Here is a 27,462-nt window from a genome sequence, read left to right on the forward strand (position 1 = left end):
GGCTGGAGAACCAGGCTTGAGGCTTCCAAACAATGTCCAAAATGGTATGAGGAGTTTAGTGGCCTAAATCACCAAAGTTTAGGCCAGCACTGAGCAGTGGGTGTCCCATTTGATGGCTGCCAGAACTTAATTGCACTTAACCACCACCATGTCTTCTGTTTCTGCCCAGGATGCAAACCTTGCAGCTCCCGCCATCTCCCAAACCTGGATGTCTGGACATCCACCACAAAAGCAAAAAGGATTCCATAGAGCCCCTCCTTCAAACTGTAAGCATGTCTCAGGTAAGTACAGTGATTGATGGGGTGCAGATCACAGGCACATGCCCAGCTGCAAAAGTGGCTGGGCAACAAACACATGAAAGGATGCTCAACATCACTAATCATTAGAGAAATGCAAATCAAAACTACAATGAGGTATCACCTCACACCAGTCAGAATGGCCATCATCAAAAAATCTACAAACAATAAATGCTGGAGAGGGTGTGGAGAAAAGGGAACCCTCTTGCACTGTTGATGGGAATGTAAATTGATACAGCCACTATGGAGAACAGTATGGAGGATCCTTAAAACACTAAAAATAGAATTACCATATGACTCAGCAATCCCACTACTTGGGCATATACCCTGAGAAAACCATAATTCAAAAGGAGTCATGTACCACAATGTTCATTGCAGCTCTATTTACAATAGCCAGGACATGGAAGCAACCTAAGTGTCCATCGACAGATGAATGGATAAAGAACATGTGGCATATATATACAATGGAATATTACTCAGCCATAAAAAGAAACAAAATTGAGTTATTTGTAGTGAGGTGGATGGACCTAGAGTCTGTCATACAGAGTGAAGTAAGTCAGAAAGAGAAAAACAAATACCATATGCTAACACATATATATGGAATCTTAAAAAAAAAAAGGTTCTGATGAATCTAGGGGCAGGACAGGAATAAAGACACAGATGTAGAGAATGGACTTGGGGACACGGAGAGGGGGAAGGGTAAGCTGGGACAAAGTGAGAGAGTGGCATGGACATATATACACTACCAAATGTAAAATAGGTAGTGGGAAGCAGCCTCACAGCACAGGGAGATCAGCTTGGTGCTTTGTGACCACCTAGAGGGGTGGGATAGGGCGGGTGGGAGGGAGATGCAAGAGGGAGAAGATATGGGGACATATGTATATGTATAGCTGATTCACTCTGTTATAAAGCAGAAACTAACACACCATTGTAAAGCAATTATACTCCAATAAAGATGTTAAAAAAAATTTGCTGGGAAGCAATTTCTGTGTTTTCTACCTGAAGGAGGTGGGACACTTGAGGAAGACAATTCACCACACAAAAAGGGTGTTCAAAAGGAGCTGGGCTGCCTCTACTGAAGATAAGAACACTATGTGCTCCCTAATATTATATGGCAGAGGAACACATAAAAATCCTAACTAGAATAATTAGAATCAATAATTATTTTCAAACACCATTAACACCTGATCTGGAGAGAGCAGAATGAATCGGCAAGTTTTCAACCAGTTCATTCAGCCCACACTGCCATTATAAAGCTACAAAGCATCACTGGAGAACTTCTCCCTCTAGAAATAGCTTCAGCCTTGATAAGGGAAACTAGAGCTTGATTAAGCAATAATTGGTAGCAGCTAAAATGTTTAAGGAAGGAGCCGTACCTTGTACTTAGATGTCTGAATTATTGTTCTTGCATTAATTCCTGTACATTTTCTTTTATATTTTGATAGTAAAATATGAATAATACATATTATTATGTATATGAATAATACATTATTATTTTAAAAGTATATTCACTTTGGAAAAGCAGAAGATGTGTCATATGTCAAAACTTCTATTTCTATTATTCACATTTTATTATTTGACCCCTTTTCCCTTAGTGAAATACCACCAGGCAAAACAGATATATGTCTGGAAGGAAATCACTCCCAAAGGGCTAGTATTGCTGGCTCTAACCTACTGGAGACACAAAACACAAACACAAAGGCAGTCACATGCATCACGATAGAAAAAAGCTTGGAGTAAGAAGAATCCAGTTTCATCTTACAGCCGCCTTTCTCCCAAAATTACCTCAAGTGGGTCAGTCCCTAAGTGTCACAAATTGTCATGATTTCCAAAAAAAAAAGAACTTCTATAAAAACCTATACATCTGAATACCTTCAAGCAACTCCATTCCTGAAAAAGTCACACAGAAAGTCAAGGAAATCTACCCACCAAGAGATATGTAAAATATCAAGCATTTTGCCCTATGCATTAGTCCTTGGATTCTTCAACTACCTATGATCTATGTCTACAAAACTGGTTCATTAAATATACTAAAGTTGATGGAGGAAAAAAAGTTTAATGTTTCAAACATTCCTGGTGTAATGTTACATAATTAACTAATTTGGTTCATTAAAATGTTATTTAGCAGAATTTTCCTTCCTTTAAATGGTTAAGGGCAGTGGGGGGCAGGTTAGTGGTGGTGTGATGAATTGGGAGATTGGGATTGACATATATACACTAATATAAAATGGATAACTAATAAGAACCTGCTGTATAAAAAAATAAATTAAATAAAATTCAAAACTTAAAAAAAAATTTTAAAAACGGCCAAGAGCACTATATAAATTTTTACCTTTAGAAAGATCTAGTGTAATCTAATAAATGCACTATTTAAAAAAGAAAATCATGGAGTCCAAAGTAGAAAACAGAAATCATAGGCTAGAATAAAATAATGTTTAGCCTGAAATAAATTTTCAAGATCGTCTAAACTAGGGTTGACAAATACATGGGGGTAAGGATAGGCACTTCCCTAGTTTCTGTCCAAGGCAGACATAACTAATCAAACTCAGCAGTTTCCAGCTGAGCCCAGACATATGTAGTCTCATTATTCTTCTTCCAGAGCTCTGTAGCCTCTATCATTCACTCAGAGTTGGCATATGTAAAGAAACTATTTGCCATCCCTGGTATTCTGAGCTCTTCAATTTACACATAGGTGGAGGCTGAAAAGCATGAAATAACCAAAGTCTTGACCAATGTCACCCAGCTGACAAATGAAAGACTCAGCATCGTAATGCTGGTTATCTGTGCATGACTTGGATCAGATTCATAGACAGAATACATAGCACTCAACTGATTGCAATCAAGTCCCTGAATTCCCAAGTTTAGTAATTATAATGCTCCTGAAAGAGTTTATATTACCAACTTTATAATTTCTATTGTGAAAGAAGCAAAATAGGGGAAAAAGGAATCTTATGACTGAGTATGTATAAGTTCATTGATTGTTCACAAAAGGGGATTTTTTTCCCCTCTTCACTCATAATTTAAAGGATAATGTTAAAGCTTTTACTGCAAGTGAAATTATGATTAGGTTATGGTGGCAAATTAAATGCAGTGCCCTGATGAACAGAGAATAAAATATACAGAGACTGGGGCAAAAGAGCTCTTTTGAATGAAATCCTTTTTGCAACAACAAAAATCACAATATACCACAACACCTGCAGTTTAAACAGCTATTTACCTTCATATAAAAATGATGATGATCAGAAGTGTCTTGGATTTAATAATACCTTGCCCTACCCATTAAGACAGCATGGTTATCTAGTATAAGTTTGATACAGCATATCCTGTAATACACAAAAACAAAACACAGAAATTAGATGCTTAGAAGTAAAAGTCTCCAAAAAGAAGAAAAAAGGAGAAACCACTCGTGTTTGGTAATCACTTACCCAAGATCAAAGTCTACATACTGACACATGCTGTCTCTAGATTTTTTTTCCTCAAACATAATTTTGTTGTCTTCCTTTTTGGATATTTTTATCAATATAACTTACACACACATTGTTTTAAAAATCAAATTGTGCTAAAAAATCTTTTAATAAAAAGAGCAGCAACTTCATTTTCCCTTCCCATACACACACACACACACACACACACAACTCATACTCATTTATTCTAGTATGTATTTCTGTATTTCTAAATAATATACTTATATCTCTTGATTTATCCATTTAGAGATCATATGTTATGATAGACAAAAATTTTAGCTCTCTTATATACCTTTTCTCTTTCCCTTTCTATTCAACCAATTTTTGATTATGTCCATAATCAGTGTTTTCATTACTATAACTATGGAAATATTGTTTACTATATTACTGGATCTTCCAGCAAAGTAGTGTTCTATGATTTAATATTCTTTCTTGTAAAACTTTTAAATTTTCTTAAAGTTAATTGTTGCCTCATATTCACACTTATTTAGTTTTCTTTGAAGCTCTGGCTAAATCTTAAAACACATTCCAACAACTTTGTAAAATGACTCTCAATACAATTTTCCACCAAGTCAAATCTAGAAGTTGCTCTGTCAGTTTCATGTTGTTTTTTCTGGAAACATCCCTCCTCCACCTGCTCCAGTTTGCCTGGCTGCTCACTGGATCGCTTGCACAGCTGTTGCCCTGGTGTTTCCCTTTGCATCTCTGCAGTGCTGGATTCCCTCTTTCCAGGATTCTCTGTCTTCCTCTCTCTTGGAATACCCTTTTTTTCTGGCTGTAGCACATCCTTCAAGAATTTCCTGAGAAAGGATGCATGAAAGATAACTTTTACTGAGACTTTACATGTCTGAAAATACCCTCACACTCGACTGCTAGTTTATTCAACCCTCACACTCAACGGGTAGTTTCACTGGGTATCAAATTTTAGTGAAAATGTTATTTTACTGATAACATTGAAGTCATTGCTTATTGTTGTCTAATTTCCGCGGTGCAGTTGGAAAGTTCATTTCCATTCTTATTCTTCACCTTTCGTAAATGTCCCTTGTCTCTATCTTTGGAAATTTTTAGAGTATATTTTAATCCCCTGTATTCTTAAGTTCCACAGTGATATGCCTCAGTGTGAGTCTTCTTTAATTTCACTGGTTTAGCACTTGGAAGGCTCCTGTCATTCAGTTGTAGAAAAATTTGTCTGTCGAGATAATTTGCTCTCTCTTTATTTTACCTTTCTTTCCATAATGCTTATTAGTAAGATATTGGGCTGATTCTTCAATTTTCTTCTCTTCTCTCATTTCTTTTTCATCTCTATGTGTTTTGATTCTGCTTTCTGATGAGTTCCTTCACTTTGTCTCTAGATCTTTTAACAGAATATTCTTTTTCTGCTATCATATTTTTAATTTGTAAGAACTCTTGTTCTTTTCATATCATCCTTGTCTGTTTCATGGATACAATATCTGAGAATACTGATTATATTTTGCTTTCATGAAGCTTTCTTCTCCTCTTGAAATGTCTCTTTTTCTTCCAAGCTCCTTTGCCCTCCTGCTTATTTTGAACTCTGTCTTTTATGTTGCGGGATTCCCTAAAATGCTAGGTGTTGCTGGCTGTCCAATTCTATTTAAGAATGAAGCACTAAACATCTGATTAGGAGCTCTGTGGGAAGCAGCCTCTACTGTAGAGTGATTGGGTGGCACCTGCACCTCTGCTAGATGCTCCCATATGTCTGTATCTTTAGGTCCCTGCTCTGAACGGTTTCTGGGTACCCAGAGAAGGATCGTCCTATCTCTTACCTGTGGTAAGCCTGGCTGCATTCTGAAGATCGGGGTATGGGTTTTCACTTCACCTCCTAGTTTTCCTTTTTCAGCCCATCGCTACCTCCTCTGTAATAGATGTCCTTAAATTCAGAGACTTTCTGATTCAATCTCTTCAGAACCTAAGCCTCCTGTCTCCTGTTTAGAGGGTGAGCATGGGGCAGGGAGCATTCATCTGGCTGCATCAATTAGTGGAAAGAATTCTGAGGTCTACAGCTCCTTATGTGGACTTTTAAGAGACCCCTATTGTAGGCACACCTCTCCCAACCTTTGGCAGAAACTGGTCTGCTCCAGCGCCTTTCCTGGGGTGAATCACCTTGTCACTAAGTGTGGCCCTCTGAAGACATTTTTTTGTTCCCCCCTCTCTCCTTTGTTGGATGGCTGATGATTACAGAGGTCTTGAAGTATCATTAGAAATGGAGCTTGTGTGTGTTTCTTGCTCTCCTCGTTGGATGGTGATATTTGAGCAAAGGAAGAATGAAAGAGTTATTACTTGGCCATCATGAGAGGGGAGGTCTTGAGCACTTCTGGGTGATGTCCCCAGAACTGCTAGGGAGCAAGCTGTTGAGCATCCTGTATTAGTCTGGTAGGGCTGCTGTAACAAAGTACCACAGACTACATGGCTTCAGCAACAGAAGTGTGTTGTCTCACAGTTCTGGAGCTTGAAGTCTGAGATCAAGGTGTCAGCTAAGTTGATTCCTCCTGAGGCTGTGAGGGAGAATCTCTTCATGCCTCTCCCCCAGCTTCTGGTGGTTTGCTGGCTGTCTTTGGTGTTCCTTGGCTCATAGATGCATTGCCCCGATCTCTGCCTTCACGGCCACATGGCATTCTCCCTGCGTGTATCTGTGTCCAAATGTGCCCTTTGTATAGGGACACCAGTCACATTGGATTAGGACACACCCTACTCCAGTATGACCTCATCTTAACTGATTACATTGGCAACAACCCTATTTCTAAATCAGGTTACAAACATGGAAAACTTTGGAGGACACAATTCAACTCATAACACATCATATATATATATATATATATATATATATATATATATATATATATATATATATATATATATATCTTATATCTCATATATCTCTTCTGATCAGGGTGATCCAACGACTCACTTTGTTCAGGATAGTCTCAATTTACACATGTCACCCTTGCTTCATTACTAATTGTGCCTACTTCCACTCTCAATAGCATCCAACTCTTAGAACAATCAACGATGTGGTCACCCTACCTATGGTCCATTCCACTTGCATGAAATTATGAAAAATAAAGGATTTTACTATCATTCCCAGTAGCTTCTGAACACAAATCTAGGGAACAGTATTTTCATGTTGTCCTATATTTATTTTATGGATAAAAATATATGTATATAGATATATATGGTTTTTATAAAATCTTATATAAAAATAGAATATTACATATATGTATGTATATATAACAAACTGTGTATATGGTTTTAAAACACACTGAAAGCTTACTGTGATAGAGTAGCATGATATACAAGCAGAATTTTGAGTCTTTTAAAAAATAAACATTTCTTTAAGAAAAGAAAGAAAAAGAAACAAAACAGAGTTTTATGTTGCTAACAGTAAACAAACAAACTTCTAACAGCTCAAGAAAATTGGAAATTCAGAACTCCCAGGGTTCACAGAGGCTCTGAATTTGGCCAAATCAACTGCTTCGAACCCATTTTTGTTATGGGATCAGGGACAGCTCAATTTTTTCCATAGCAACCATCTGTGCTGTCATAAACACTACGGGATGGTCTTTAAATGATCCAGCAGTTGCTGGACTACAAGGGAGATAAGATCTTATTAAAAATACAAAAGTTGGAGCTAACATACCAGAATATGGAGATGTATTGACAAGGGGATTTGCATTTATATATAAACAGTCCTTTCTCATTTGGCTTCATAAAGAATAGGCCCTGATGGTGAAAACCAATATAGATTAATGTTGGTCTTCCTTAATTAGTTCTTACACAAATCCCCTACGAACAGAAAAGGTTGTAAAGAGAGGGAAGAGCAAGTACAGACGGTCCCCACTGAAGTGTGTTCTGTGCCTTTGTCCAAAAACATCACCCCACTACTAAGGGTATTTCTTGGTTAAGAAATATTTTTCCCTGGAGAAGATAAAAACTGTTGTATTCTTTTCTAATTATAAAATACATTCTTATTTTATAAAAATTAGAAATATATGACCTATAGAAAACAAAAATCACCTATAACTCTCTCACCCTGAGATTTTTTTAAACTGGAGTCATGCTGAACATAGTTTTATAGCTTGCTTTTTCTTTTTTTACAAAGCATTAATACTTCATGAGCTTTATCCTATGTCATAAAAAAATCGTTCACAAACATGACATTTAGTGAATGTCTAATAGTCTATCATATGAATGAGCCATAATTTATATACCATTTTCATATTGTGGAAGGATGTTTTTAATAAACCTAATTTTTCAATATCATGAGTAATGCAGTGATGAACATCTTATAAATAAATCTTTATCCATATTTCCTATTATTTTATTAAAATACATTACTAGAAATGAAATTATTAGGAAAAAGTTTATGAACATTTTTAAGGTTCTCCCAACTTTAAATAGCCTCTTCCAAAGTTTTCTCTATTCTTACTTGTTTACATTCCCAGATGCACTTTATTTAAATTTTTCACATTCTAGAAAACATTCTTTAGAATATTTATTGGGTAATGTTAAAACCATAAATTCAAATGGGAAGAACTGACATTTTTACAATTTTCAGAAACTTGGTATGTATGTCCATTTATTCAAATCTTTTATACCTCAATAAACTTTTGTAGTTTTTTCATATTGTTCCCACACATTCCTTGTATTTTAAAATTTTTGTTGCTATTATAAATATAATCTTATTGTTTAACAGGAGGTTGCTGGGATACAAAAAATAGTTACTAATTTTAGAAGTATTTATCCTCTAACCAATTTATTTAACTATCTTATTATTTACAACAAGTTGGTGTATATGTTAACATATAATCATTCCAGCTGAAATTATTATATTTTGACTTTTTCTTTCCAATAGTTATACCCTTTTTTTGAGTTCTTGTCTCTTCCATTGGCCACAGCTTTCAGAAAAGTTAAGTAGTAAAGGTGATAGGTGACATTTTTGATGTGCTCCTAATAAGAATGACAATAACATCTTATATATTATACTGCTAAATATGATCTTTGTTGTTAAATTTAATACTGGAATAGCGAGCTTGGTGCAAACTGTGACAAACTGGAGAGGGCTCTTTCTGAATGGAGCACACAGGAGATGCTCAGCTTAAGCCTATTATACCCTATGAAAATGTGGACCTACTGCTAACAGATCTGCCATTTTTTCACACTGGAAACCCTAACCCTAACCCCTAAGTTTTTTTGTTTGTTTTTGTTTTTTTTTTTTTGCAAAAGAGAAAATTTCTGATTTTTTATAAAATCTCTCAATTATAAAATGTTTATAACTAAAATCATTTCCCCAAAATATATAGGCCAGAACAAAAACATTTAAAACAATGGTCCATATTCAGTCCATTGGCAGACTCAGGTTTCAGACAAATATTCTTAACCATATTAAGGTAGGATCAGTTTAATCCAAATCTTCCAAGAGTTTGTTTTTTTAGAAGTGCATGTTATATTTCATCATACATCTTTTTTTTTTTTTTACGTTTGTATTTTACTCATTGAATCCATTGTCTTCCTAATATTAAAAAAGTTGCATGTTGGGGATACAGTGTACAATAGTATAGAGTTGAATTTCATTGGGGATTTTTATATTTATAATCAAATGCAATTCTTTTTAAACTTTCTTTTTTAATGTTTGGTTTTGGTTTTGGCATATGTGAATTTCATAAAGTGAACTGAAGATTTATAATATTCTGAAGTAGAATAGCATAGAAATTATCTGTTCCTTGAAAGTTTGGAGAAAACTCACCAGAATTATCTGGCATAAAGCCTTCTGAATTATTTCTTTAATATGTTTCACATTTTTTCCTATGGTTGTTACTCTATTATTGAGTTAATTTTGGCCACCTTTACTTTCCTTGAAATGATATTCTTCAAATTTAATATCAAAGAATTTTACATAAAATTCTCTTATAATTTTATCACCTCTTCTGTATCTGCTATTATATATTCTATCTTAAATCCAATGCCTTTCTGGTGGTTGTTCTTTGAATCAATTTTTTAGGGTTTTTTTTTTTCCCATAGTGCTATTTTCTTTACAGAACCATCTTCTACATTTATACTACTGAGTTTTTTTTTTTTTAATTCGGTAATTCCCGATCTCAGCATCATTGTTATGTACCTCCTTCTTTCTTAAGATGTATTTTGTTATATATCCAACTTCTTGGATTTGAAGATTACCTATACAGCATAAAGTTTAATATAGATCAAACCTGACCTTGTAATATGATTCAAATTTCTTGTCCTTGTTTGACCTGACAAAGACTTAGAAAGCTCCCATGACAATTGTGCTTCTGATCATTTTTCTTCTGCCAAGAGCTTTTGTATATATAGAGACAAAACTCACTAAAAGATAATAATTACTGTATTTCATTGTGAAATTTTTATTTATTAATAAGTGTTCTTTCATTTAATGCTTTTTAGTTTTTAATTAGATATGATAGCACCACCCAGCTATAATAATGGCTAACATTTTGGTCTCTTTTTAGTCTAAATTTTATTATAAAATATAAAATATGGTTGATTAATATGTACATATATACATTTTGTTTTATGTTTTAGTCTTTCATATGTACAATGTACAAGGTAAATAAATATAAGTACATTTAAGTGTTATAAATGGTACTTATAAAATTAAGGTTATATTATATGTAATGTTTCATAATGTACTTTTCCCACTTCATATTATATTTTGAACATTTTCTCACACCTTTAAATGTTTTCTAAAATACATTTTAAAATACATAGTATTCTATCATGGTAATATATCATAAGTTATTTAACCAATGTTCTTTTGGGGTTATTTAGATTTATCTAATTTTTTGTGTTATAAATATTACAACACTAAAAATTCATGTATATAAATATTTGTACAGACCTCTAGTTAGTTCTTTTGGATAAATTTCTAGAAGTGAAATGACTAGACACAAGTATATGAATTTTTCAAGATTTGGATATATATTGCCAAATTGCCCTTTGGAGGTGCTGGGATAAGTTCCCACCAGTAAAATACAAGCTTGTTCATTCACTCTTACCTCACCAACATTGAGTATTAAATTCTGCCAATTAGGTGGGGAAAATGTTTTAATTTACATTTCTTTGATTACAAGTATAGTTGAAATAAGTATTTTTACATATTTGGGGGGTTATATTTCTTCTTTTGTGAATTGTTTGCCTACGTCTTTTGCCAATTTTTCTATTAGGGTGTACATCTTTCTTTTTTCTGATTTGTACTTTATGTATGTTAAGGATATAATAACTGTTAGTCATATATGTTTCAAATATTTATTTTCAGTTTATTATTTGTTTTTGTCAATGTTATTTTATTTAATGTATAAATTAAAACTGTCAAAAGTCAAATATTTTCCAGTATTTTGTTCTTTTCCATTTGTGTTTAGGAAAGCCATTCCCACTCCAATATCAGATAAGAAAATCACCTATGTATTTTCTACCTTTTTAAAGATTTTTTTAAAATTTAATATTATAATCCAGCTTAATATGTGTGATGGGGTGAAAGTAGGTATATAATTTTGGTTTTGTTTTATTTTTCCCTAAGCCTTTAGCAGTTCTCCCAGATTCATTTTTGCATGCTAATGTCACTTTCTTCATACAAATTTGGAAGGCTTTTTAAAAAGATAAATCAAATGCTAAGATTTGTAAATACTAGGATCTGTTTCAAGGCTTTTCAGGACTCACTAGTTTTGACTCATTGTGACACTCTTCAAATTATTAGATCTATATAATGTGTTTTATTATGTAGAAATGTGAATCCTTGCTCTTTAGTTTTGAAATTTTCCTGACCTATCAATAACTTGGTAAAGGTGCAAATCAACTTTGTTCTCTGTATCTTGTTTTACTCTACTTGTAAAATAGTGTGCAGGCAGCATAAGCTTTATTTGGCAACAAAGCTAATTCTTCTGTACCACTAACTCCTTCTTCCTAGACTCAATTATTTATTAGAAAAATTAACCAACTTTGGGCAGGGGATACTGATAATGCTCTGTTTTTTCACCTGGTTATTGGTGAATGAACCTGAGTTCACTTATGAGCCAAAACACCAAATACTTGTGCACTTTGCTGCAGGTATTTTATTCTTCAAGATAAAGTTTAACTTTTTTTTTTTTAAAAAGGGCACCCCTGAACCCCTGGTGCTCTGGATAAGGCCACCCCTTTCCTCCTTGCTACCTGCTCCATACCAACTCCACCACTGCCACAGGCAGGAGTTGAGAAGGTCCAGGACTGCCTGCTTGTGGCAAGATCTCCACACCTCTGTGCCCACCCTGCCTACAATTCTCATAGCTTTGCCACCGCGATGTGGCAAGGGACCAATGGGAAACATTTTATTATGCTTTTATCTGTGTTTACATTCATCACAAGAAACCCAGGTCCCCTGCACCATCACTCAACCCCTGTACTTTAACCATCCATCTGTCTTTTCTTCTGACCCCATATCCCTCTCCAAACTTTGAAACGTTTTCACTGCTCCCCTCTGGAACTGAAAGCTAGTTTTCAGCAAAATCCTCAAGTCTTCAGCCTCTTCTCTGAAAGTCCCTTCAGCTTCTCACTCTCATAGAACTGGCTCTCCTCCTGAGGACACAATGCCCCTGCAGCCCTCTCAGGAGGACAGCTTTCCCCTGCAACCTTCTCCCATGGGGCCTGTGGTGGGGGAATGGTTACCCCTGCTCTGAGTTGCCATTTTCTAACCACCCTTCCTCTGTCTTTCTTAAAACTCACAGCCTAGAATTTCACTTTTTCAGGCTCTAACACCCATCCTCCTCATTGTTGCATTCACCTACCACTCCCAAGTCACTGCTCTTACATCTCGATGTTTTTGCTTTTGCCTCACTGTCACTCTCTCCAACGCTCCTGCCATAATTCTTCATGTTTCAAGATCCACGGGGATGAGCCTTCTGGGATCTTGGCCAATCTGTTCTTCCATTTTCCTTTATCCAGGGATCTCCTCCTCCTGTCCTCAGCCCCTCACCCCCATGTTAACACCCCAGGCTTTATAATTACCTCAACTGCACCTCCTCCATCATCTCGATTTCAAGGATGGCTGCCCTCTGACTACCACCTCCAACCTTTCCGGTTCTCTCTCTATTCCTTTGACTTCAACACTTTTTCATCCCTTCCTACTGAGACCCACACAATACCATCAGAGTCATGGCTCTTCATCTCTCTCATTTTTTCTTTCCAGCTTTATTGAGTAATAATTGACATATAACACTGTGTAATTTTAAGTTGTACAATTTGTTGATTTGATACATTTATATACTGCAAAATGATTACCACCATAGCATTAGCTAACACCTCCATCTCATCATCTCCCTCATCTTCTTCCTTCCTTACCTAGCTTAAATTCTATGATCAGTAATAATTAATTAATTATTAATTAATTATAACCACTCTTTTACATATAGCTAGACTCTCTTGTCCTTCTCTCACTTTGTGGTATTAACCTCCCCACTGAAACTAGAATGTTTACCAAAGAAGAAAGGAGATATAGATTCAGTATCAATTAGGCTGAGTAAAAACCCTGTAGACCTGAATTTGAGCTGGAAGTACTGGTATAAACTCATGATATAATTAATCTTTGAAACACCCACATGCATACATTTCCCATCTCTATCAACTGAAAAGGCTTACAAATCATGGCCAACACAATAGCAGTAAGCACCCCTAATGTCCAGACTGTAGTCTCTAAAAATAATTTCCCACTAAAAGTAACCAAGGCTTCTTGGAAAAATATCCGGTTTGGGATCTGGGACAGGAAATGTGAAAGATAAGCCTGGAACATCTTTTTGTACAAGAAAGTAAAAAGCCATCAGTGATTTTTATCATGTCTAAAGAGCTCATGAGCCAATGTCAATAGGTTACCACTGGCCAAAGATTGAACATCAATAAGGATAATAACTTCAATGGACTAAAACACATCAAACATGTTTAAAATCCATGTATTCATCATGATACAAAACAAAACAGGACAGATCTTGCTGGTCACCTTTGATAAATGTTAAGAACCAACCTGTTTTGAAAACTAATAAACAAAGGGAAAGAATGAAGTATTTATTCTGCCTTTCCTGTAAGAATGCACCTCAAGTTATTGTACCTCAGTATACATACAAATATCTCTATTTAGAAGTAGACCAATCTAATAAATGAAGAAAATTAATAAAATTAGAATATTACCATTTGCAAGCCCTAATGAATCAATAGACATAGGAAGTAATTATCAGTGACTTCTAATACCACAAAAAGAAAAACAATCAGATATTATGTAGTCTTCCTTCAGAAAAACCCAACTTGAATTTCATCACATCTCTAGATCCAATTACCAATTTATAGGAAATACAGAGGAATAAAGGAATATGATAACTCCATGGGGAGCCAATCAGCAAAACCCAAATTATGGGAAACTCTACAGGATAAATGATCCAAATTCTTCAACAAAAATTTGCAAGGTAAAAAAGGACTAGAGGATGACCCTATAGATTAAAATAAACTTAAGAGACATATCAAACAATTGTGATATATGGATTTTATTTGGATCCCAATTCAAACAAATGACCCAGAAAAGACTTTAAAGATAAAGAAATATGTACATTCACTGAATCTTGAAGATATTAAGAAATTATTGTAAAATATTTTAAGATATAAAACTTATATGGTTGTATTTTTTTCAAGTTACTATCTTTTAGAGATACATACTTAAATATTTACAGGTGAAATGGTATGAAGTCTCGGATTTACTTCACAATAATCTGGGTGGGGGAGGAAAGAGAAGTGGGGGATGGATGGAATAAAACTGGTTGTAAGTTGAAAATTATTGAAGCTGAGTGATGCGTACAAGGAGCTTCATTATCCTAGTCTCTACTTTTGATGTGTTTGAAATTTTCTATCATAAAATGTCTTAAATAGTTATAATGGAAGAAAAGATTCTCTTTACAATAGGAACAAAAATATAAAACACCTAGAAAAATGGGTAGTAAGCATATGAAAATAAAACTTTAAAACATTACTGAAAGACACAGTAGAAGACTTTGACAAATGAAAAAGCATACCATTGGGTGGTAAGCCTCATTACATACAGGTCATTTTCCTAACCCTTCTCCAAAATGTAGTCTAAGAATAAAAGGCAATCCAAATAAAATACAGAAGTGTTCTTTTTAAGCCAGATAAGCTTCATATGACAACAAATAAGTATACATGACACCCCAAAAAATCAGAGGAGGAGGGATAATGGTGAGGGGACAAGCCCTAGCAGATATTAAATATTGTGATACTGGTGCAAGAACAGACAGATCAGTGAAAGAAAAAAATTTTTAAATAAATTAAAAATACAAGGTAATATTGCATAGAATATGGGTGGCATGTTAAATCTGTAAAGAAAAGGTGGATTATTCAATGATGGCATTGCATTACTGGATAATCATCTGAAAAAAAATATTAAACTTGGACATATACCACTAAAATTCTAAGCATGATACAAAACTCAAAAGCCATGAAAGAAAAGATTTATAAATTAGCCTGTATAAATAGCAAACACAACAAAGCAAACCCAAAATCTTAAAAAAAAAAAAAGCCAAAGTCAAAATATCACACCTCACCTCACAATTTCCTTAAAATGTAAAGAGCTCTTACAATAAAAAAGAAAAGAATAACAATGCGATAGGAACACAGGATAGGATATAGACACAAATGGTCAGGCTGCAGAAAAATTAATGCAACTGACACTTAAACATGTGAAAAGATGCTCAAGCTCACCAGGGTGAGTTCACAGCACACAGAGTTTTCACGGGTGTGAGAACACAGGTGCTTACATTTTCTGAGTGTGAGTGAAAATCATTAAACCTTTTTAAAGGGGAGTTTGGAAGTATTTCCAAATTTTAAAATGCGTATACACTTTGACCCAAAAATGTTGGTGTAGAATGTATACTGTAGCTATACTCAATATTGAAATGACATATGCACAAGTTTATTTACTACAGTGTTACTTGTCATAGCAAAAGACTGAAAACACCCTGAATGCTCCTCAGCAGGACTGGTTAATAAAGTGTGGTAGACCCAGACAATGGAATATGACACCAGCTACAAAGAATGAGGCAGGCCTTTCTGGACCACAAGCAAGGATCGTCTCATATACTTAATATACTAAACATACTGTCGTGAAAAAAAGTCAAGTGTAGAATACTGCACATAGTGTGCAGCCATTTAGTAAAAAGAGGGAAAAAAAAAGGTTACAAGAAACTGGTAAATGTGATTGCCTTTTGGATTTTGTAGCTTGAGCATAAGTTAACTCTTCATAAATAAATGAAATTAAACTGCCTTCAGATGGTTTTGTGAAGATTCATTTTTGTGAGATGATTTATAGGAAAGTCTGTAAACTTTAAAGTCTATGCAAATACAATTTCGAGAAGCAGTTTGTTACTGGGTATTGGAACATAAAGTCCTGGATTCGAGAACAAATTCTACTTTCTGTACAGTTAAGTTACCCAATGTCTTAGCGTCTTGGTAACCATGTCTTGGTTTCTTTACTATTTCTCTGAAATGGTAATAAAAATCCCTTCCATTCTCACAGGCATTGCTGTGAGGACCATTGAAGACAGTATATTGAAAGTGTTTCTTTGTAAACTAGTCTTCAAAACTGTAAGGTGTCATGTTTATCGAGTTAAAAGTCTCTGAGTGACAAAGTATTACAAAGATGGGCTAGATCTGACAGACTAGATGTGCACTGTCCAGTATGGTAGCCACTTGCCACATGTGGGTATTTGCTCTTGAAATGTTGGAAGTCCGAACTGAAATGTACTGTAAGTATAAAATAGACACTGGATTTTGAATACCTAATTTTAAAAAATGTACAATATTTCATTGATCATAAGTTGAAATAATATTTTTGATATAGTGAATTAAATAAAACATCTCTGAAATTAATTGTACTTGATTTTTTAAATATGCCTAGCAGAAAGTTTAAAGTTACATATGCAGCTTGCATTATATTCTATAGGACAGCACTGGACAATCTTCAGGAGTGACTAGGACTTGGAAGGACAGAGAAGACGAGTGAAGAATTTCAGGCATTACCAGCAACATATGCAAACACACAGGAAGATCCCGTGCAACACTCAAGTTCATGCTACAGTGAAGAGACTGCCTGCATTGTTGGGAGGGATCCATGTGAGAAGAGGCAGCATTGGATAGGCAGTGTGAGTCTAAATAATGGCACACTCTGAGGATCGACCTGAAGCTTGCATCTCACTGGGAGTGTTTATAAAGCAGGTTTGAGTGTAAAGCAAACTGAGGCAGAGCGTGATGCCTGCCAAGAACTGTCTGGCTACAGTCAACTTGTTATTATCCAGTTGCAGGATATATGTTCACTGTGTTTGTTCTATTCAAAGATTGTCCATATTTGAGATGTTCTACTATTGATGCAGAGATGCAGAGGAAATAAATGGAGAAGAGAAAGGGGGGAAAGGGAGCTCATATTTATTGAAAGCCTAGAGCACTATGCTAGGCATAAGACATACACCACCCACCTTGTTCTTGTACAAGCCTATGAGAACCTGATTATCATCTCCATTTTTCATAAGGTAGGATCATTCAGAAATAAGTTGCCAAAGGTCATTCCAACTAGTCCATGCAGGACCAGCAGTGGAAGCCAGTTCAGTTGACCAATTCTTATTATACAGTGCTACCTATTAAGAAGAAAAGAAACTGCAAACCATGCTTTTGAAACTGTTTTTTCACTTCTGAGAAAACACAGTAAAAAACTGAAGAGGAGAAAGATCCATGTATTCAACAAAATACTGGTAGATTTGAATAATAAACATTCTACTTGTTGCTCCATGACTATAAATAAGTAAGACTTATATGTACTCATGCATTAATATATCTGGGATGGAAGGGCAAATTTCAAATAGTGGCTTTTAACTAGATTGAAGGATTTGTTGTGTTTTTTAAACTGGCCACACATTTAGTGAGAAACTTAGAGTGGTATGACATCACAGCGGTTCAGATTTTGAATCTCTGTGGGAGAAATGGGGGAGGATGAGAGAACCAGAGAAGATGACATCAAGACATGGTGGGAGGGCAGGAAGTGGTTTCTCTCTTGTTCTTCCTCAGGAGCCTGTAAGAAAGTGGGTGGTTTAATATGTAAGAAAGAAATGAGATACAGATGAAGACCAGAGTCTGAGGTAGTAGAGGTGGCATGAGGAGTTCTATCCACCTGTTATTTCTTTCCCCTTTTTGGAGGGGGGAAAATTTACATGTTCATGAATTTTTAATCTAGAAGATATACATGCAAAACAAAGACCATACACTTATAGAACAATATCAACACTTCAAGGAAGGGACGTGTCTGGTCAAGCTGTCAGAAACCACCAGAAGTCTCTCAGCATGTGCCCCTTTGCTGTTCTGGAAGCTGTGTCAGTTCTTTGAAGCGAACTGTATTTTTCTGGGCACCACACCAAAGAGTGATGTAAACCTCAGAGCCTGACAAGTTGGATCCCAGTTCTAGCTTTTGCTCAGAAAACTTTGTCTGTTAGAACAACTTTTAGAAGAGGCAGAGGAAGAGACTTTTATTGACTGGGATAGTAATCAACAGCATTAGGATGTTAGAGAAAAACAAAACTGAGGAGATGTCTGCAACTCTTTGATGATAATAATTTTCCTCAATATTTTTTATGATTCTGTATAATAAATACCTAGAAAGAGTTTCTGCAGGACTGTGCAGAAGTGCAAAGAGTTCCAGGCAAAACAGATTTCATGGGAAACCACTGGCGTTTTCAACTGCATCTGTACATGAAAATGGTGATTTTTATAGTGCCTACTCTGCTCCAGGCACTAATGTTAGGGGAGTTATACAGAAGAATAAAACAGGTCGCTGCTCACAGAGAACATGTAATGTTGTAAAATACATAGAATCAAATAACATTACAAGATAATATAAAATAAGAGTACATGAATAGTGTAAATAAGTAGATTACCATAGTATGTAAGCTTGTGTGTCATTTGGAGCAAAAAGACAAGAGAAACGTGAGCCATTATCTCATTCCATGTAAAATTCTACCTTGAACCCGTGGAAGCTGGGGAGGGAGGGTCAGTTCTTGCTACTTCTTCTGATACCTTTGATTTGGGGAGCAAGATATATCACAGAAAATAGATTTCTATAGCTCTTCCAGAAAAATTCTCTTAATAATGTGGAATATAGATGTCTCAGAATACAGTAAACTCAGAGGATAGGCCCCTCATTGTGAGAAATAAAAATATTAAAACTAATGAATGAATGAATAATTGTTTCTTTTTATTCAATTTATAAGAAGAGGAAAAATAAATTAAACAAATGAAAACTTTGAGGATTAAAGACAGAAAGATAGCCCAATCAGAGTATCTCATTTCTTTGTTCCTAAAGAATAATAATTCAGATTACAAAAAGCACTGTCACTTGGTAGGTTAAATACAGTGCAAAGAAAACATTTCTGAGTTGAGCAAATGAACAGGTGGGAAATACTGGGAAGACTTGTATCTTTCTTGTAAATCTGGCTTAGAACTTTCTATCAGGAAAAAAAATGTGATTTCAGTTCCTAAATGCTGTGAATAAAGTTAGGCAGTTTTGGAACTTTGACTTATGTATTGATTTGGTTTATACAGTCATATAAACTATCCCTTATGCTAAGAAATCAAGGCAGTAGAAATTATCAGTATTTTGGTTATAGTTCAACATATAAGAACATATAAAGCCTGTTCCAAACCAGCCATTGGAAGAAAAATGGGAAAACCAAGAGTAATCACTAATGACCCCCAGGGCTAGAGTCAGTTCCTAAAACTTTGTCCCTGCTACACAGTGGGAGGGGGTTGAACATGTGATAGGACCTGACAGACCTGGTCCTCTAATTTCCCCCATCTCAATGGCTCCTGTGTCCACCAGCTTACTCAAGCCAAAACTGTAGAACCATTCCTCCTAGTCCCCTTTTCCTTGTCCCCCACATCCAGTGCAACACTAAATCCTATTATTAGGCAGAACTGTGAGTAATTGTCAATGTGACCTCTGCGACTTAACAAAAATGACAATTTCACATGATTCAACATACATTTCTATCTTCAAAATATTTCTCAAATCCTCTCATTTTTCTTCTTCTCTGCTTCCTGGTGGAAGCAACCTCATCCTTCACCTAGGCAACTTCTATGCCATCCTAACCAATCTCCTTATTTCTACTTTTATTTCTTCTCCCTAGTTTAAAGCTGATCAATGGTTCCCTATTGCTCTTAAAATACATTGCAAATTTCTAGCCTAGATGAGAAAGTCCTGCATCATCAGACTCTTGCCTACAACTCTGCTTTCCCCCCAGGACACTCTCCCCATCCCACTCTGTGCTCCAGCTCCACTGAACTCTTGTCACTCTCCTGTATCTTCCTTCCTGCCATGCCCTCTGCCTGGAATGATCTTCTCACTCCAAATGACCAGTCCCACACATCCTTCATCTTTCCATTTCAGTTTACTTCCTCAAACCTGCCTTTCCTTATTTCCCAATCTAATTTAATTTTCCCCATTATTCTCTTTCATAATACTCTGTTTATTTCCTTTCTGGAAACAATTTGTAACTACACATTTATTTTGTTGTTGTATATTTGCTTACCACCTCTCTTTCTCCTAGATTGGAAGATACCTGAGGACAGAAATCATTTCTTTTTATTTGTTTCTTTTAATCAATACTGGGTACAGACTAAACTTTCAATAAATATTTGTTGAATGAATTATTTGTGAATAAACAAGTAAATCAATATTCTAGGTTAAATTGTCAATGAAAAAATAGGTTAGAAAACGGTGTGGATATTATCATTACAACCATTTTGTTAGACCAATCTTTAAAGAAAGAAAAGCTTAGAAGGAAACAAAACAATATTAACAGTAGTTGTTTAGGTGATGGGACTAGGCGTAATTTGAATTTTTTCTTTTTGCTCTTCTGGATTTTCAAATTTTCCTCAATGAGATATAAAACTTGAAAATTATATACTTTTAAATGCTGAGAACAATCTTTACTTCCTATATAATTAGCCTCCTTACTTAACAAAACAAAATAAATTTTTGATCTCCAAATATTTATTACAAAATGTTTCCATCTAAATTTTTTGAGGATATATAGTCAATTTACCTCTTTCTGGCATATACAATTTGAAGAGTACATAAGGAGTTTCTAAATAAATCCTTGCTCTATATGAATAGGTGAGAAGATACTCACTAATTCCTGGTTCCAGAGGGTGGAGAAAAGTAACTCAATTACATAAAAATCTACATGCCATTGTTTATTATAGACATGGAATATTAATGCATTTTCCATATAAGTTAGTATCATTTGGCATTTCCTAGCAAATCATGCCTACATGAAACTTTATCTCCAGGACCTTCAGAACTCAATGTAATCATCAGTAAAGATTACTTCCTATTTTCTGAAAAAATTATCTATCTATTCATCCACACCAAATACTGCAGAAACTTCCTCTCCACTCTGACTTCTCCATTTTTAAAGTATCAGATGTGTTCACTCAGATGAAAAGGAAATAGAGTGCAAGATTCTTTCACTTTCAATCATCTTTCAAATCCATCTACTTCTTGTCACTTCTCTCCATCCCCAGTGCCAATCCTCTAACCGAGACCACTATTGTCTCCAACATGGACACAGCTACAATCCCCTAAATGGTCCCTCCATCTGTCTTTTTTAAAGACCTTTATTAGGATACAGTTCATACAAAAGAGTGCAGAGGAGACCTCCAAGATGGTGGAGTAAGACGTGGAGATCACCTTCCTCCCCACAAATATATCAGAAATACATCTACATGTGGAACAACTCCTACAGAACACCTACTGAATGCTGGCAGAAGGCCTCAGACTTCACAAAAGGCAAGAAACTGTCCACGTACCTGGCCGTGTGGCTGACAGGGTCTTGGTGCTCCGGTCAGGTGTCAGGCCTGTGCCTCTGACGTGGGAGAGCCAAGTTCAGTACACTGGTCCACCAGAGACCTCCTGGCTCCACATAATACCAAATGGTGAAAGCTCTCCCAGAGATCACCATCTCAATGCGAAGACCCATCTCCACTCAACAACCAGCAAGCTACAGTGCTGGACACTCTATGCCAAACAACTAGCAAGACAGGAACACAACCCCACCCATTAGCAGAGAGGCTGTCTAAAATCAAAATAAGGTCACAGACAACCCAAAACACACCACCGGACACAGTCCTGCCCACCAGACAGACAAGATCCAGCCTCATCCACCAGAACACAGGCATCAGTCCCCTCCACCAGGAAGCCTACACAATCTGCTGAACCAACCTTAGCCACTGCGGGCAGACACCAAAAACAACAGGAACTACGAACCAGCAGCCTGCAAAAAGGAGACCCCAAACACAGTAAGTTAAGCAAAATGAGAAGACAGAGAAACACACAGCAGATGAAGGAGCAAGGTAAAAACCCACCAGACCAATCCAATGAAGAGGAAATAGGCAGTCTACCTGAAAAAGAATTCAGAGTAATGTTAGTAAGGATGATCCAAAATCTTGGAAATAGAATTGAGAAAATAAAAGAAACGTTTAACAAGGACCTAGAAGAAGTAAACAGCAAACAAACAAGGATGAACAACACAATAAATGAAATTAAAAATTTTCTAGAAGGAATCATAAGCAGAATAACTGAGGCAGAAGAACAGATAACTGAGCTGGAGGATAAAATAGTGGAAATAACTACCACAGAGCAGAATAAAGAAAAAAGAATGAAAAGAAATTGGGACAGGCTTACATACCTCTGGGACAACATGAATGCACCAACAATCAAATTATAGGAGTCCCAAAGGAAGAAGAGATAAAAAAGGGACTTAGAAAATATTTGAAGGGATTATAGTTGAAAACTTCTCTAATATGGGAAAGGAAATAGTCAATCAACACCAGGAAGCACAGAGAGTCCCATACAGGATAAACCCAAGGAGAAACATGTCAAGACACATATTAATCAAACTATCCAAAATTAAATTCAAACAAAAAAAATTAAAACCAGCAAGGGAAAAACAACAAATAACATACAAGGGAATCCCCAAAAGGTTAACAGCTGATCTTTCAGCAGAAATTCTGCAAGCCAGAAGGGAGTGGCAGGACATATTTAAAGTGATGAAAGGGGAAAACCTACAACCAAGATTACTCTACCCATCAAGGGGCTCATTCAGATTCGATGGAGAAATTAAAACCTTTACAGACAAGCAAAAGTTAAGAGAATTCAGCACCACTAAACCAGCTTTAGAATAAATGTTAAAGAACTTCTCCAGGCAGGAAACAGAAGTGGAGGGAAAGACATACAATAATAAACCCGAAACAATTAAGAAAATGGTAATAGGAACATACATATTGATAACTACCTTAAATGTAAATGGATTAAATGCTCCAACCAAAAACATAGACTGGCTGAATGGATGCAAAAAGAAGACCCAGGTATATGCTGTCTACAAGAGACTCACTTCAGACGTAGGGACACAAACAGACTGAAAGTGAGGGGATGGAAAAAGAGATTCCATGCAACTGGAAATCAAAAGAAAGCTGGAGAAGCAATTCTCATATCAGATAAAATAGACTTTAAAATAAAGACTATGGGCTTCCCTGGTGGCGCAGTGGTTGAGAGTCTGCCTGCCGATGCAGGGGACATGGGCTCGTGCCCTGGTCCAGGAGGACTCCACATGCCATGGAGTGGCTGGGCCCGTGGGCCATGGCCGCTGAGCATGTGCGTCTGGAGCCTGTGCTCCGCAACGGGAGAGGCCGCAACAGTGAGAGGCCCACGTACTGTGAATAAATAAATAAATAAATAAATAAATAAATAAATAAATAAAATAAAGACTATTACAAGAGACAAAGAAGGACACTACATAATGATCAAGGGATCAATCCAAGAAGAAGATATAACAATTGTAAATATTTATGCACCCAACGTAGGAGTACCTCAATACACAAGTCAGATGCTAGCAGCCATAAAAGCAGAAATCAACAGTAACACAGTCATAGTAGGGCACCTTAACACCCCACTTTCACCAATGAACAGATCATCCAAAATGAAAATAAATAAGGAAACACAAGCTTTAAATGATACATTAAACAATATGGACTTAATTGATATTTATAGGATATTCCATCCAAAAATAACAGAATACATTTTCTTCTCAAGTGATCCCGGAACATTCTCCAGGATAGATCATAGCTTGGGTCACAAATGAAGCCTTGGTAAATTTAAGAAAATTGAAATCATATCAAGTATCCTTTCCAACCACAATGCTATGAGACTAGATATCAATTACAGGAAAATATCTGTAAAAACTACAAACACATGGAGGCTAAACAATACACTACTAAATAACCAAGTTATCACTGAAGAAATCAAACAGGACATCAAGAAATACCTAGAAACAAATCACAATGAAAACATGACAACCCGAAACCTATGGGATTCAGCAAAAGCAGTTCTAAGAGGGAAGTTTATAGCAATAAAATCCTACCTCAAGAAACAAGAAACATCACAAATAAAAACCCTAACCTAACACCTAAAGCAATTAGAGAAAGAAGAAGAAAAAAACCCCAAAGTCAGCAGGAGGAAAGAAATCATAAAGGTCAGATCAGAAATAAATGAAAAAGAAATGAAGGAAACAATAGCAAAGATCAATAAAACTAAAAGCTGGTACTTTGAGAAGATAAACAAAATTGATAAACCATTACCCAGACTCATCAAGAAAAAAAGGGAGAACACGCAAATCAATAGAATTAGAAATGAAAAAGGAGAAGTGACAACCGACACTGCAGAAATACAAAGGATCATGAGAGATTGCCACAAGCAACTATATGCCAATAAAATGGACAACCTGGAAGAAATGGACAAATTCTTAGAAAAGCACAACCTTCCAAGACTGAACAAGGAAGAAATAGAAAATATGAACAGGACAATCACAAGCACTGAAATTGAGACTGTGATTAAAAATCTTCCAACAAACAAAAGCCCAGGACCAGATGGCTTCACGGGCTATTTCTATCAAACATTTAGGGAAGAGCTCACACCTATCCTTCTCAAACTCTTCCAAAATGTAACAGAGGGAGGAACACTCCCAAACTCATTCTATAAGGCCACCATCACCCTGCTACCAAAACCAGACAAAGATGCCCCCAAAAAAGAAAACTACAGGCCAATATCACTGATGAACATAGATGCAAAAATCCTCAACAAAATATTAGCAAACAGAATCCAAAGCACATTAAAAGGATCATACACCATGATCAAGTGGTGTTTATCCCAGGAATGCAAGGATTCTTCAATATAGGCAAATCAATCAATGTGATAAACCATATTAACAAATTGAAGGAGAAAAACCATATGATCATCTCAATAGATGCAGAAAAACCTTTCGACAACATTCAACACCCATTTATGATAAAAACCCTCCAGAAAGTAGGCATAGAGGGGACTTACCTCAACATAATAAAGGCCATATATGACAAACCCACAGCCAACATCATTCTCCATGGTGAAAAACTGAAAGCATTTCCTCTAAGATGAGGAACAAGACAAGGATGTCCACTCTCACCCCTATTATTCAACATAGTTTTGGAAGTCCTAGCCACGGCAATCAGAGAAGGAAAAGAAATAAAAGGAATCCAAACTGGAAAAGAAGAATTAAAACTGTCACTGTTTGCAGATGACATGATACTATACATAGTGAATCCTAAACATGCCACCAGAAAACTACTAGAGCTAATCAATGAATTTGGTAATGTTGCAGGATACAAAATTAATGCACAGAAATCTTTTGCATTCCTATACACTAATGATGAAAAATCTGAAAGAGAAATTAAGGAAACACTCCCATTCACCATTGCAACAAAAGAATAAAATACTTAGGAATAAACCTACCTAAGGAGGTAAAAGACCTGTGTGTAGAAAACTGTAAGACACTGATGAAAGAAACTAAAGATGATACAAAAGATGGAAAGATATACAATGTTCTTGGACTGGAAGAATCAACTTGTGAAAATGACTATACTATGCAAAGCAATCTACAGATTCAATGCAACCCCTATCAAACTACCAATGGCATTATTCACAGAACTTGAACAAAAAATTTCACAATTTGTATGAAACACAAAGCACCCCGAATATCCAAAGCAGTCTTGAGAAAGAAAAATGGAGCTGGAGGAATCAGACTCCCCAACTTCAGACTATACTACAAACCTACAGTAATCAAGGCAGTATGGTACTGCCACAAAAACTGAAATATAGATCAATGGAACAGGATAGAAAGTCCAGAGATAAACCCCCACACATATGGTCACCTTATTTTTGATAAAGGAGGCAAGCAAGAATATACAATGGAGAAACAACAGCCTCTTTTATAAGTGGTGCTGGGAAAACTGGACAGCTACATGTAAAACAATGAAATTAGAACACTTCCTGACACCATACACAAAAATAAACTCAAAATGGATTAAAGACCGAAATGTAAGGCCAGACACTATAAAACTCTTAAAAGAAAACATAGGCAGAACACTCTATGACATAAATCACAGCAAGATCCTTTTTGACCCACCTCCTAGAGTAATGGAAATAAAAACAAAAATAAACAAATGGGACCTAATGAAACTTAAAAGCTTTTGCACAGCAAAGGAAACCATAAACAAGATGAAAAGACAACCCTCAGAATGGGAGAAAATATTTGCAAATGAAGCAAATGATAAAGGATTAATCACCAAAATTTACAAGCAACTCATGCAGCTCAATATCAAAAAAACACACAACCCGATCCAAAAATGGGCAGAAGACCTAAATAGAATTTCTCCAAAGAAGATATACAGATTGCCAACAACACATGAAAAGATGCTCAACATCACTAATCATTAGAGAAATGCAAATCAAAACTACAATGAGGTATCACCTCACACCAGTCAGAATGGCCATCATCAAAAAATCTACAAACAATAAATGCTGGAGAGGGTGTGGAGAAAAGGGAGCTCTCTTGCACTGTTGGTGGGAATGTAAATTGATACAACCACTATGGAGAACAGTATAGAGGTTCCTTAAAAGACTAAAAATAGTACTACCATATGACCCGGCAATCCCAATACTGGGCATATACCCTGAGAAAACCATAATTCAAGAAGAGTCATGTACCACAATGTTCATTGCAACTCTATTTACAATAGCCAGGACATGGAAGCAACCTAAGTGTCCATCGACAGATGAATGGATAAAGAAGATGTGGCACAGATATACAATGGAATATTACTCAGCCATAAAAAGAAACGAAATTGAGCTATTTGTAGTGAGGTCGATGGACCTAGAGTCTGTCATACAGAGTGAAGTAAGTCAAAAAGAGAAAAAGAAATACCATATGCTAACACATGTATATGGAATCTAAAAAAAAAAAAAAGTTATGAAGAACCTAGGGGCAGGACAGGAATAAAGATGCAGACGTAGAGAATGGAGTTGAGGACATGGGGAGGGGGAAGGGTAAGCTGGGACAAAGTGAGAGAGTGGCATGGACTTATATATACTACCAAATGTAAAATAGATAGCTAGTGGGAAGCAGCCGCATAGCACAGGGATATTATCAGCTCAGTGCTTTGTGACCTCCTAGAGGGGTGGGATAGGGATGGTGGGAGGGAGATGCAATAGGGAGGAG

The 27,462-nt window shown here is 36.0% G+C and overlaps 1 long non-coding RNA gene across 2 annotated transcripts in view; it reads right to left on the reverse strand.

Annotated features, from left to right (window-relative positions):
- The window catches only part of LOC308626867, a 228,055-nt gene that overhangs the window by 166,918 nt on the left and 33,675 nt on the right, over positions 1-27,462 (reverse strand). The window lies entirely within an intron of this gene.

This window comes from Mesoplodon bidens (assembly GCF_964165515.1).
Source record: "Mesoplodon bidens genome assembly, chromosome: 13".
NCBI classification, from domain to species: Eukaryota; Metazoa; Chordata; class Mammalia; order Artiodactyla; family Ziphiidae; genus Mesoplodon; species Mesoplodon bidens.